Genomic DNA, 15,326 nt, shown 5'->3' with positions numbered 1-15,326 from the left:
ATAATGATATATATATATATATATGAAAATCCCTAAAGGATTTAAAATGCCAGAAGCATCTAATTCAAAACCTAGAAGTATTTATTCAATCAAGTTACAAAGATCTCTATATGAGTTGAAACAATCTGGACACATGTAATATAATCGCCTTATAACGATTTTGGTTTAAACCCGACCCGTTCATTATTTTGGATCCGAATTTTTTTTCTTGATGGTTGTTTACGTTTTCTTCCATCTTATTTCTTGTTGAGATTGGTTATTAGAGTGTCTTGGTTGTGTTTAAAACATGTTGGGAGTTAGTTTTTCAAAACTGTTGCGGCCTAGATTTTGGCTTGTTCGCTCGAGCGAACTTTGAGAACTTCTAGTACTTTTGCAGGTCTGCAAAACTACTGGTAGTATGGCATTATTCGCTCGAGCAGTGTTTCTTACACTTGAGCGGTCTTGGCTCGAGCGGTCCTTCTTGCGCTTTTTGGAACTCTCAGTACTTTTGCAGGCCTACAAAAGTACTAAGAGGGTGGTATTCTTGGCTCGAGCAATACTTTGTTCACTCAAGTGGTCTCTCTTTTTGTGTCTGGCAGCTCGAGCGATGTTTTGGTCACTCGAGCGGTCTGTGCGTATATCAGTCCATAAAAGTCAATTTTTGAGTCACTTTTTCATATCTCTCTTTCTCTAAACATTTCAAAACCCTAAATCTAGACATTCTCTCTCTAAAACTCATCTTCAACCTCCAAATACTCTCAATCTATTGATTTTTATACCCTAGTCCCTTTGTTAAAAAGGTAAAGTTCACTTAAAGCTTCATTCTAATTGGAGCAAAGTTCGTTTTCGGCTTCGTCGAGTTTCAACTATTGTTCCTCTTGGTCTTTGACTTTGAGGTAGGGATTTCTCCACACTTTAGTATGATTTTTAACTTGGTTATTTCTCTTTTTTTAAAAATCCTGATATTGGGGATTTTTGAAAAAATCGAGGGTTTTGGTTTGAAATCAAAAGAAGGGTTTTTAAATGGGTTCTTGAAAATGGTTGTAGAATTGTAAATGTGGTTGATGTATTTTTATCCTTAAAATTGGTTTATAAAGAAAATGAAATTTTGCCCTAAAATATGAATATTTGATTTTGTAAAGGGGAAATAGAAATGATGTAAGATTTTATGGAATTTGAATAATGATTGTAACATCCGCCTCCTTAATTAATTGTTAAATCATGTGATTTGTCTTCATGATGTGTTTATTATGTCAAATTATATGACGTGTTATATATGTCATGTGTTATGTGTGCTATGTGTTCATTGTATTGAATTAGTGGGAAAGATAGATGGAAAGGGGAAATAAACCTGTCTGAATCAGTGAACCATAAGATTAAAATTAGAGATTTGACATAGGCAATTAGAGCCTGATTCACAGTAATTCGTTTCAATTTGGTGTTAAATTAAGAGGCTTGTAATGAGAATTGAGTTATTAAAAATTAAACTTAGAATTAGGAAGAGAATTAGACCCAAACAAGGCCTAACTCTACTCATCAAATAAGAGGTAGATAGAGATAGATATTTTGTGAGAATTCTAGAGACAAAAGAGAAAGAAACAAAGCTAGGGTTCAAGAAGAAAAAAAGGGAATTAACCAATCTTCATCAAATCATCAACTTGACGTAAGAACTTTTCCTTCAATCTCATGAATTTGGGTTGTCTTTATCATGGAATTAGAGAATCTAAGTTGAATCAAGAAGTAGAGTGGTGTGAACTTGTTAGTTGAATCCTAAGGAGGAAAATAGAGGAACTAGTGCAAGATATGAATCTCCATGGCATTCTTCATGTTTTACCACTTGCTTTGGCATGATTTATGAGCAATATGGAGGAAGCTCCATCAATTAGAACTTAACCTCCATGTTTTATGATTTCCATGTTTTTCATTTGTGATAACTTAAGTGTGAATTGGTTATGATTCATATTGAAGTTTGATATGGTGAATTCAAGTTGTTTTGATGCATTTTGGACCTTGATTTTCATAAAATTGAGTTTGGGTTTGAAAAGGGGAAAGCTCCATTTTCAGCAGAATTTGCGGACTGATTTTCACCCAAACCGCCCGAGTGGCCTGGGCCACCGCACAAGTGGCCAACCTTGTTTTGGCCAAAACTGCATTCTGAAGTTCGCCCGCTCATGCGGCCAGACCACTGCACGTGCGGCTAGGGCCACCGCACATGCAGCCAATAGGGCCAACCCAGTTTGATTTTCCTATTGTTTTCTCTGACTTCCGGGCCTTCAATTGCATTTAACTGTTTTCATGTGTATGTGTATGGGATGAACACAAGAGGGAATGAAAGAATGAATGGGATCGGGTTAAATAATTAGTAATGGATAAGTAACAGATAAATAATGACTAATTGAACGGAAGGACTGTATAATGAATCATTGTGCTTTCATGTATCTATGTAGGTCAGACGTCGCATCCTAGCCATATACCACACGGAGCTAACTGTGAGTAACAATTGTGTAAAAATATGTTTGAATTCTATTTCTTTCTAAACTGTTATTATTATTGTTAAGGACTGTTGAATGAATGAGTATTCCACCTCATGTCATATGTTCACGTAGCCCATACCCGGGGGTAATAATACCGTGATTTATGCTCACATGGCCCTTACTCAGGGATAATAATACCATGGTCTATGCTCACGTGGCCCTCGCTGTCACGACCCAAACCGGTCCCTATGTGTTTAGCACCGTAATCAGCCAGTAATCCATGATTACCGAAGGCCTGCTTAACAGTAAAGACAGTAATACAGAGTACAGGGGTTGGCGGAAGCCAAAACAGTAATAAAAGATGTCCAATGAGCTGTGACAGTCTGTATGCAAAAAGACTTTTCATAACACATTTACATTCGGAACAAAAGCAGTATGAACATACACATATACAGGCATTCAGGTTAAGGACCAAATCCCTACCATAACAGTACAGTACAAGTTTATACAGTCTATACAAAACAGAGACAGAAATGGGGGATCTAAAACACCCCAAAGCAGCCTTGGCTTGGACACATTTGGAACCTCGCAGTGAGGCATGTTGGTTGGCTTGACAAAAAGGGAGTTTAACCCAACGCTCCTAGCTCCGATCCGGTGCCTGGACACCTACATATATATAAACAGTGAGCTAAAGCCCAGTGAATAACATATGCATAAAGAGGTTAAGAATGAATGTCCTTTCAGTATTTAAAACAGTCATTTGAACAGTATATCAGTTATTCGATCATAGCAGTCATAAGTGGTGCATCCAATAGCAAAACAGTACAGTAGGTCTAAACAGACCGAACAATCAGTTGATGGCCATCATATCAGTAAACAGTAGTGGTTCCAAGCATGGAAACTGATAGAGATCTCTATGACAGTAGCAGTACAGTACAATAACAGTAAATTGCTATGAATGTCACAAATACGGTTCACAAATAGGACAAGCATTCATTTAGTAAGAAATATCACTTCAGAAAGCAGTACAGTTGATCATTCAGAAAATATTCATGGTTGAATATATCTTTACAACATTGTTACTCACAGAGTTCTGGGCTATAGATAGGCTAGTGAGCGTCCTCGGATGCCAACCCTACACAGTTACAGGATGAACACACACTAAGTTGCATGTTTAGGAAATAATAACTTAGTCCCTATCTTGACTCGGTGTGGTTCTATAGCATTATCCTCATTAAGATGCCTTAAACTAGGCCTAGGAATGCCTTGGATGGAATGAGGATGCAAAGATGCACTTTAAAACACTTTTCAAAATTTTCAGAAAACAGGGGTCTCGCTCGAGCGTGGCTTTCTACCCTCGAGCGGACATGCAGACAAAAAAGCTCCGCTCGAGTGTGACTTTCCTCGCTCGAGCGGACTGCAAAAGTACTGGATGCATGAAATTCACGCTCGACGGGCGCTCGAACCTTGCTCGAGCGTGTGACACAAGTCCTCGCTCGAGCGTGCATTCCCTCGCTCGAGCGGACTGTAAACACATGCAAAGTGCTGGATACACGCATTTCATGCTCGAGCGTGACTTTCCTCGCTCGAGCGGACTGCATGAACTCAAAGTGTACGCTCGAGCGTGGAGTTCCTCGCTCAAGCTGTAGACACCCCATTTTTGACTGACCTTAAGACTCGGACGTCATCGACTGAGCACTCGGTGATGGTGCATATTGTGCTCGTTCTGAGGTTACAGAGTCTCGACTAGGAGCCTTACCTCCGGACTTCGAGACTCTTTTGTGTTTTACCTCGGTTTACGAATCAGGTTCTATTTTCTCTTCCCGAAGGGAGGGAGAGGTCTCGTAGACCATCTCTCAATGGCCGTAGGCTACGTTTCGTGGTCGTAAGCCATTGTTCCCGTTTGGAGACCAGTTTTTGGTTTTCAGAGCCGTCAGCCGTGCGCTTCGGTTGGGGACCGCTTAACTTTCTTCGTTTGCTCTGATTTTTGGCACACACCTTGTTTCCTCTCCCTAAAGGGACACTGTGGCCCAGGAGACCACCTTTGTGGTCGCACACCACTTCAGTGCTTGATAGTCAGTTTTCGGGGTACCCGGCTGCGCGTTTTGACCCCCGAACCCTCATTTTGCATCGATATGGGTTCATTTTTTGCATGGACCCTATTTTCATTGCTAGGAAAGTGGTACAAGGGTGGAAGACCACCTTTTCTTCTTGGAGACCACCTTTCTCTTTGCCGCCCGATTTTCTTGTTAGAGAGTTGGTCTCCCTCACTTTTGAGCCACATTTACTGGTCCCCCACCATACCACTGGCTTTGTTTCAGTGTGGAGACCACCAATTACCCTTGGAGACCAGCTTTCTCCTTGGAGACCACTTTTCTCTCTCTTCCAGCCAGTTTTCTTGTCGGGAAACTGGTCTCCCTCACTTTTGGGCCACAATTACTGGTCTCCCATATCACCACTTAGTTGTATTCACTTGGGAGACCACCAATATGGGCTACCGACCACCTAGTTTTGAGTTGGACCTTTTGACCTGGCTGGCCGACCACCTGGCCTGGTCGGCCGACCACTTGAACTGGTCGGCCTACTCCTTCCTGTTTTGTCTTCCTGAGTTGCTTCCAGCTGTGCCAGCTGGGAGGCATTTGTTGCATCCTCCATACACGTGTATGGAGGATGTTTAATCTTGCTTCCAAGGTTCCAAGAGAAGCTTTAGACCTCTTTGGCTATAAGAGAGACCCTCTCCCTCATTAGCAAGGGTTCTGAACCTAGTTTGAGGCATACAATATACACCTCTCTATATCTCTCTCTTTTATGCTCAAATACTCCATAATCCTTGGCCCTTTACACACCACCTCCTATCGTAACACCTCCACCATCACTCTAAGCACCTTGGAGCTAGTTTTCAGAGGTTGAAGGTTTGCTACTTTGGTCCAGAAGCTGCTGGAGGTCTTCTCTACAAGGGTAACACTCATTTTCCCCTTTTAAGCATTATTTTGATTCACATCTTAGCTCCATTTTCAAGCATATTTTGGCTTTGTCATAAACTGAAAAAAGTTTTATTTTGATCTCCTCTTGAATTTTTTTTAAGGTCATTTTTCTGTTGGGGGTCATCTACCCCCTTGCATGCTTGTTTTCACCTTGTTTTGAGCCATGCATCTAGGCCTTTGAAGTGAGCTTCGTTTGGCCTTCTAGCCACTGAAATCTAGTGGATTTTCAGTGGCTAGCATACTATTTTGAGCCCCAAAATCAGAGAGGGGTGACCCTCTCACTCCTTGTCTTGTTTACTAGCATTGTTAGCCTAACAAAGGGGCCTATATTTACACACTTCTTGAGCATGTTTTAGGCCATTTTTGATAAGTTTTAGGACCTGCATGAACTCTGTCCAGAGTTTTTTTTGCTATATTAAGTGTCCCTCTTGCATGTGTAGAGTAACCCTCTTCATAGCCTTTCAAAGGAGCCTTTACTTGCATGCTTCCTAGCCTTATTTCAAGCCCTTTTCAGTGAGTTTTAGGCCTTCATAACCTCTGTCCAGAGTTGTTTTTTCCATATTAGGTGTCCTTCTTGCATATGTAGAGTAACCCTCTTCATAGCCTTTCAAATGAGCCTTTACTTGCATGCTTCCTAGCCTCATTTCAGGCCCTTTTCAGTGAGTTTTAGGGCCTTCATAACCTCTTTCCAGAGGTGGTTTTGCCATTTTTGATGTCTATCTTGCATGTGTAGAGTAACCCCTTGCATAGCCTTTCAAAGGAGCACATCATTCTAGCATGTGTTGACTGAGTTCCAGTGGGTTTTAGGTCATATTTTGGCATGCCTTGTTTCTGTTTTTGGCTGGTTTGGTAGTCCTTCACATGCTTCATATAATTGTAGTGTAAGTCATGGTTCACTAGCTTGTTTTGCATGATGTTTTGGCCGCCTTTCCTAGCATATTTTGGCCATGCCTTAAACTAATCTTGTGCATGTTTTGGACTTCCTTAGCTCTATTTTTGGGTCTCATGGTCGAATGATGCCTGTTTTGTATGCTTGTAGTTCAATATCCATGCCTAGCTTTGAGTTTTGAGGTCTATTGCATGCATATATTGAGGTGTTTTCATGTTTTAGGGCCATTGCATATCATATTTCAAAGCTTATATGAATGTCATATTCTCATATTTTTCACTCTTTAAATGCGTTTGAGAGTCGGGCTTATATGCCTCATTTACCGACCATTGAATGAGCTCCATTTTTTTACATGTTGAGCCATCATTTTAGGCTATTTTCTCACTGTCTTGGACCTGCCTAGGGTCTGTTTGGGGTTTGTTTTTCCATATGTGCATTGCTTTGTGTACTTGTAGTGTAATCCACTTCACTAGTTTCGGTATCCGGGTCATCTAGCATGCATTGTGTGACATATTTGCATGATTCGAGACCATCTTTTATGCCATTTCAGAGCTGGATCATGTGTCATTCTATGCCATATTTCATCCTTTGACATGCTTTGTTAGAGTTGCATGTTGTGCCTTAGGATCGGTCCTTTACATCCGTGCATGTTTGCATGTATTCCGGTTGTCTCATTTTCATCATTTGGCCACTGATTTGGGTGTGGTTGAGGCCCATTCATTTTAGTTTAAGTCCATCTTGCATTGTGTATGTCATGTCCGTATTGTCGCATGCTTGATCGTCACATTGTGTATGCCTTGATTATGCCTTTGTGTATGTCCATCTTCATATGTGTGCATTGCGTATGCCATATAGTCCTCATGTGCATTGAGTATGCCTTTGATCATTTCATAGCATTGTGTATGTTGCATGTTTGCATATCATTACTTGCATGTTTGCATCATTTAGTGGCATTGCATTTAGGTTGCATGTTAGAGTTGCATTTATGCATGCCATGTGTGTTGCATTGTGCTTGGAGTAGGGTTTAGTCCAAACACGGGAAACGAGGGACGTTTCGTACTCTAAGTGACGAAACGTGTCTCGATTCTCGGTCGCCGACACTCCGGATTACCTATGATGGAGTCTAGGCCTTGTTATGTTTATATGTGCATTCGTTTCACATCGAGTCGTGCAATTCGATTCCTCGACCATCATGCATCGAAATACGTGATAGGTGGCGCGAGGATCGAGGACTACATTCCCTAGAGCTTGTGCAATGATAGAGAGAGTAGTCGTGCACACATATGTTGAAAATACTTTGCCATGCCCCTTTCTTGCTCTCTGTTGCAGCAAACCAGAAATCAGTAGCCTTCTAGAGCGTTGTACAGTGTTCTGGGATCAATTGCAAATAGAGGCAAATCGGGGCATCGCGAGGAATTTCCCGACAAGGCGACTCGAGCATGCATGCATCTTTCATCATTCAGAACAAAGCTGAGGTAGTCCATTACTTGTAGTATTGCATGCTAGTTTATTTGCTTTCCTAGTTAATTTGTTAATTAATTAGGGTTTTGTAATATTTAATTAGCTAGAGTAGTTAATTATTTATTCGGACTGTATTATTTATTCGGACTCTCCGAGAGAGGGCCAATTGTTGTAATAAGTGTGCGTGTGTGTGATGTATGTCTTCCAACCCACGTCTTTCTCCTTTTTATTTACCAGTTTATGATGGTTAGTTTAGGGCATGTTTCAATTAGCATACTTATGATAGCATGTTTGCATTCATTCATTTGTTTTGCATGCACCGGGCTCGGCGCATCATACTAACTGCATCATATTTCAATTCCAAGTTGAATACGTGTATCAATTGTTGCATTTCATATGCCATGTTAGAATAGCCGAGCCTATCTTAGTTGCATTTTTGCATGTGTTGCATTAGGCATTTCAGCATAGTTACGATTCATGCATGATTTCTAATTAGCTTCTTTCTTTGGCTCGAAGTACTCGGTAAGTGTTTATGCTTTAGCATCCTTGCATGTGTGTGAATGACTGCCATGATAGCATGCTTACCATGAGGCTAACTGCTTATGTGATATAACTGTCTGAATGTCTGTGGGTGAAGGTTGGATTACTTGGATTGGAACAATTCATTGATTGCGAGTTTTAAGCCCACTAGATAGTGGTAAAATCATGTTTTCTAAGTCCACTCGAGGGTGGCAAAATCTGCATTTTAAGCCTACTTGCGAGTAGCAAACCGCTTTCAAAAACAAACATGAAATGTTTTGTTCCAATTCAGGCGATCCGGTCTATACTTGTATGTTGCGCGCATCACATAGTAATTCTAGGCTAATAAACCCGAATAAGAACACATATGTTTTCAAAACTCGATGCCATGGTTAGTAGAAACCGATCTTTGATCGGGCGAGCGGGGGTGCTCACGAAGTGACCTTCCCCAATCGTACCCAAGTTCCCGAGCCGAGGCAACTTTGGTGATGAATGACACGTGGCCTTAGGTAACGAGTCAAGGTTTCCTAAATTTTCTAAAATAAAACATTTAGGTGGCGATTCTGTATCTGACAAAGCAGTCCATGTTTGGCACTTCTTTCTTAAAAATCAGTTTTCAAAAACGATTTGCCGGATTTGGACTATTTGGTGATTCATCGGTCTTGCATTGCACTCTGCGAGATTAGATACAGGACTGTGACATTGAGTCCGAATTGTAGTGAGCCCAAATGAACATAACGGGATTTTCCTCCCGGGACGTTCGGGGACGTCTACACAAGCGTGGATCCAAAATCTAGAATTTCCAGATTTGTCTCCAAGCATGAAACTCAACATTTAAAGCATCAAATTCGATCCTTTTGGGCTAATTTTCTGAAAAACACTTCAAAACTCATAATATGACATGTTTCAAAGATCAATTTGCAAAATCAAAGCCCAAAGGTAGTTCATTTGAACCCATTTTCAAACAAAACTTCAAGAACATGATGAACATACAACATGCATGAATTTAATCAACTTCAAAACTTCCAATGCATGATCAAATGAGTCAATTCACTCCAAAACATGATGAATTCATGGACTATAACCCAAATATGGACATGCATGTGAGGATTCTAAGAAAACAGCCTCAAAATTCAACAATGTATACATGCATGCAAGATTTAAGCCTTAATTCAACATGCTAGAACCAATTCTAGACTTAGATCACTAATGACTCATTAACCATGCAAGAACTAACTTAAATTCACAAACAAGAAGGTGAATGTCCTACCTTATGTCCTCAATTCAAGATATACAAGCTCAATTTGCAATTATCCTTGAAATCTCCTAAGTTTCAAGCCAATTTGATGAACTCAAGCTCCTCTTCCAACTCTCTATCTCTCTCTCTCACGTTTTTGGTCTAGGAAATGAACACAAAATGATGCAAGACTAGGCTCTAAACAAGAAGTGTGAGGTGGCCCACTAGATGGCAAAATGGTAGTTAAGGCAACTAATATGATTCAACACTATTTAATCTAATTTAAACATACCAAATCAAATTTCCATTAAACATACCATAAAATCTCATAAATTCTATTTAGCATAAAACACTAATCGATTTCAGATTCGGCTGCCGATAAGGCCTTCAATTTGCTGTTTAAAACATAAAATATGAACAGATAATTCGATGACAAACAAATAAAAATGCATTTAAACTAATACATTCAATCAATCAGTTCAGATTTTCAGTCAATCAGTCACTTAACATGCTTAAACATAGATTAGCACTAATCAGTGGTGAGGGTTGTCACAGTCTCCCCTTCTTACAAAGAGTTTGGTCCTCCAAACTCGAATTACCTTCATTTTGGAAGAATATCGGATCCAGAGGGAACAGTTCAAGATATCTCTTGATCATATCGTCTTCCCTTTCCCAAGTGGCATATACACCACCATGGTTTTGCCAATCAACTTTCACTAACGGAATCTCTTTGTTCCTCAACTTCTTGATCCGTCTGTTTACAATCTGAATAGGCCGTTCCTCATAAGTGTAGTCATCACTCAGCATTACACAGGTAGGCTCAATCACGTGGAAGGGATCCCGGAGGTAATCCCTCAACATTGAAATATGGAAAACGTTATGCATATGCTCCATTTCAGGAGGAAGCGCTACTTGATACGCCACTGGGTTAATCTTCTCAATAATCTCATATGGTCCGACATATCTCGGCACTAGCGTGCCTTTAACCCCAAAACGGGTCTGGCCTTTCATCGGCGTCACTTTAACAAAAACATGATCACCTACTTCGTACTCTCTGTCTCGCCTTCGGACATCCGCATAACTTTTCTGTCAGCTTTGTGCAGTTTTCAGTCTCCGTTGAATCAATTTCACTTTTTCAGTGGTTTCCGGTACAATCTCGGGCCCAAGCATAGGCCCATCTCCAACTTCTGCCCAGTAAATTGGGGATCGACAGTTTCTGCCATACAAAGCCTCGAAAGGCGCCATACCAATGCTTGAATGAAAACTGTTGTTGTAGGCGAATTCAGCCAACGGTAAGTGGCTTTCCCAATTTCCCTGAAAATCAAGGACACACATTCTCAGTAAATCCTCCAGAGTCTGGATAGTTCTTTCTGACTGGCCATCTGTCTAAGGATGGTATGCACTACTCAGTCTCAGTTCAGTACCCAATGCTGTCTGTAGGCTTTGTCAGAATCTCGATGTAAACTTCGAGTCCCTATCAGAAGCAATGGACACAGGCACTCCATACAATCTAACAATCTCATTAATATAGAGTATAGCCAATTTATCCGCATTATAAATTGTTTTGACAGGTAAGAAGTGAGCAGATTTAGTCAGCCTATCAACAATAACCCAAATTGAGTCCACACCCTTACTGGAGCGAGGTAAACCAACAATGAAATCCATTGTGATATGTTCCCATTTCCACTCCGGTATCGATAAGGGTTGCAGCAAGCCTGCGGGTCATTGATGTTCGGCTTTGACTTGTTAGCAATGAAGACATTTTGATACAAAGTCAGCAATTTCTTTCTTCATTCCTAGCCACTAGAAATTCAGTTTCAAGTCTTGGTACGTTTTCGTATTTCCTGGATGGATAGACAGTTTTGAATTGTGGCCCTCTTGCAGAATTCTTCTTTTCAGTTCAGAATCACTCGGTACACATAACCTTCCCTAAAATTTCAATACATTGTTCTCAAATTTGAAACCCGGCCTCGGTTTAGATTCTCGTTCATCGATGATCTTCTTCAAGAAGTCATCATGTTGCTATTTCTCTTTAATTTCCTCAATCAGTGTCGGTTGAGCAGAAATAGCGGCTAAAGTTCTACCCTGTTCACGCAAAACAATCTCAACTTCAAATTTTTCAAGGTCACCTAGCAACTCTTTCTGCTTGGTGAGTAAACAGGCCAAATTTCCGATCGATTTCTGACTCAGTGCATCTGCAACAGTGTTAGCTTTCCCTAGATGGTACAAAATTTATAAATCATAATCCTTTATCAGTTCTAACCATCTCCGCTGCCTCATGTTCAGTTCTTTCTGTGTGAAGAAGTATTTCAAACTCTTGTGGTCTGTATACACCTCACACGTTGCCCCATAAAGGTAGTGATGCCAGATTTTCAGTGCCAACACTACTGCAGCAAGTTCCAAGTCATGGGTCGGGTAGTTCTTTTCATGCGGTCTTAGTTGCCAGGAAGCATACGCAATCACTTTGCCATTCTGCATTAAAACACATCCCAAACCCTTATAAGAAGCATCACTAAATATAGTATAACCATCCGTACCTGAGGGTAGGGTAAGAATCGGTGCAGTCACAAGTCGAGTCTTTAACTCTTGAAAGGCTGATTCTCTCTAATCGGTCCAGTCGAATGATATCCCCTTTTGAGTCAATTGAGTTAGTGGTAGGGCAATTTTAGAGAAGTCTTTGACAAACCTTCTGTAATACCTAGCTAAGCCTAGAAAACTTCGGACTTCGGTAACATTTGTCAGTCTAGGCCAATTCACTACTGCTTCAATTTTTCGCGGATCAACTGAAATACCATCTTTACTGATCACATGCCCCAAAAACATTACATTATCAAGCCAAAATTAACATTTAGTCAGTTTAGCATACAATTTATGTTCCGTTAGGGTCTGTAGGGCAATTCTCAAATGATGTTCATGTTCTTCCGTACTTTTGGAATAAATCAAAATGTCATCTATGAAAACAACTACAAATTCATCAATATATGGTTTGAAAATTCTGTTCATAAGATCTATAAATGCAACAGGTGCATTGGTAACTCCAAAAGGCATAACTAAGAATTCATAATGTCCGTATCTCAATCGAAAGGCAGTTTTTTTAATGTCCCCTGTCTTGACTTTCAACTGGTGGTATCCAGATCTAAAGTCAATTTTAGAGAACACTTGGGCACCCTGTAACTAATCAAATAAGTCATCAATACGAGGCAATGGATATTTATTTTTCACTGTTACCTTGTTCAGTTCACGGTAGTCAATGCAAAGTCTTAACGAACCGTCTTTCTTTTTCACAAGTAAGACTGACGCGCCCCACGATGAAGTACTGGGTCTGATGAAGTTCTTATCTAACAGTTCTTGCAGCTGAACTTTCAACTCTTTCAATTCAGTCGGTGCCATTCTGTAAGGAGCTTTAGATACTGGCTGTGTACCCGGAATCACATCAATGGTGAATTCAATCTCCCTATCAATCAAATCCCCTGGCAAATCATCTAGAAAAACATCTGGGAATTCTCTGACTATAGCAATACTGTTCACATCAGTTTTAGCATCAGTAGGTACAGTCAATACACAACACAGATACCCTTTACACCCCTTTTTAATCAGTTTAAAAGCTTTCATGGATGAAATTAGATACAGGGGAGGTACTACTCCAACTCCGTTAAACACAAATTCAGGCAGTCCATGTGGACGGAAAACAACTTGTTTTGTTATACAGTCTATGGTAGCATGATATTTCGTTAACCAGTCCATTCCCAATATCACATCAAAGTGATTAATATTCAGAGGCAATAAATCAATATACAAATGAACATCCCCAACAATGATTTCACATGCAGGGTACATATAAGCACAAGTCATAGATCCCCCAACAGGTGAAGATACAGCTAATAGATAGTTCATAGGTTCCAGTGGTCTATTTAATTTTCGCGAAAAAGCATGCGATACATATGAATGTGTAGACCCCGAATCAATCAGAACATAAACATTTTGACCACAAATTGAGAGTATACCTAACACAAAGGTCTCGGTATTCTGTATGTCTCTCGGTACGAGTGTGAACACTTTGCCTTGCCTCATAGGCTCTTTTCTAGTGGCTTTAGGATTGGGTTTCAGTGGAGCAGTTGATGCTGCTGCGCTTGGTACAGCTTTACTATTGCCCTAAGGAGCAGAGGGGCAATCTTTGACCATGTGGCCCACCTTGCCACACCTGTAACAAACACCTGAAATTTTATAGCAAACCCCTTTATGTTTCTTACCACATTCAGAATAGGGTGGTATAGAACCACTTTCCTGACTGGAACTGGTTGTTGACCCTGTATTCTGCTTTTTGTTCGATGAATTATTTCGGCCTTTCTTGAACTTAAAGCCTCGTCTCTTACCACGCCATTCGGTCGCTGGTGTTTCCGTCTGTTTCAGTGCCTCGATATTCAACTCAGCCATTATTGCTCAGTCAAGAACATCCACATATTTCAGTAGCTTCAGAACATTGATTCTGTCAAGGATTTCAACATTAAGGCCGCCTTCAAACTTTTTGGCCTTTTTGTAGTCAGTATCCACCATGTGTGGTGTATATCTGGAGAGTTCAGTGAATTTCGATTCGTACTCAGCTACGAACATAGTGCCTTGTTTCAGTTGTTCAAATTCAGTCACTTTTCGGTCTCTGACACACTGTGGAAAGTATTTTTCAAAGAAGGCTCCCTTAAACTGAGCCCAAGTCATAGCTGTATTGGTGTCACGGACAAGCATCCACCACTTTCTGGCCTCTTCTTGTAAGGTGAAGGTAGCCAGTAGCACTTTGTGTGCTTCAGAACACGGAAAGACTTCAAATAATTTCTCTGTTTCAAGAACCCAGGCTTCAGCCTTTAGCGGTTTGAGGCCTCCTTAGAATGACGGTGGTTTCATTTTACTGAACTTCTGCGTTAGAGAAATTATATCTTCATTCACATTCTGTTCAGGTTGAACTAGAGGAGGTGGGGGCTGTTGGTTCTGTTGTAGCCTTAAGGCCTCAATTAGCAGTTCAACTATTCTTTCGAGCCTTGCCACTTTGGCCTCAGATGATTCAGTTTCATCGGTATTTCTTGCGTTATCCATTTCACTATAGACAATTATGGCAATAATAAACATAAACAATTGCATCCTTTAAACACATTAGCACATATATTCATGTCATGGCCACACACACTTTTTCAATGCTCATGTAATGCCCTATTCACTTTTCTAGGGCATCCTATAGCTCATTTGCACACGTGTGTGTGGTATAACCCGTGGTTTAGTATCGCTCTAATATCACTCTATCACGACCCAAACCCACCCCTATGGGTTTAACACCGTAACCGGCCAATAATCCATGATTACTGAAGGCCTGCTTAACAGTAAAGACAGTAATACAGAGTACAGGGGCTGGCGAAAGCCAAAACAGTAATAAAAGATGTCCAACGAGTTGTGACAGTCTGTATGCAAAAAGACTTTTCATAACACATTTACATTCGGAACAAAAGCAGTATGAACATACACATATACAGGCATTCAGGTTAAGGACCAAATCCCTACCATAACAGTATAGTACAAGTCTATACAATCTATACAAAAGAGAGACAGAAAGAGGGGATCTAAAACACCCCGAAACAACCTTGGCTTGGACACATTTGGAACCTCGCAGTGAGGCACGTTGGTTGGCTTGACAAAAAGGGAGTTTAACCCAACGCTCCTAGCTCCAATCCGGTGCCTGGACACCTACATATATATAAATAGTGAGCTAAAGCCCAATGAATAACATATGCGTAAAGTGG

The sequence above is a fragment of the Camellia sinensis genome, chromosome 5 (genome assembly GCF_055761805.1).
Source record: "Camellia sinensis isolate YWXY chromosome 5, ASM5576180v1, whole genome shotgun sequence".
Lineage (NCBI taxonomy): Eukaryota > Viridiplantae > Streptophyta > Magnoliopsida > Ericales > Theaceae > Camellia > Camellia sinensis.
This window is presented reverse-complemented; position numbering follows the sequence as displayed.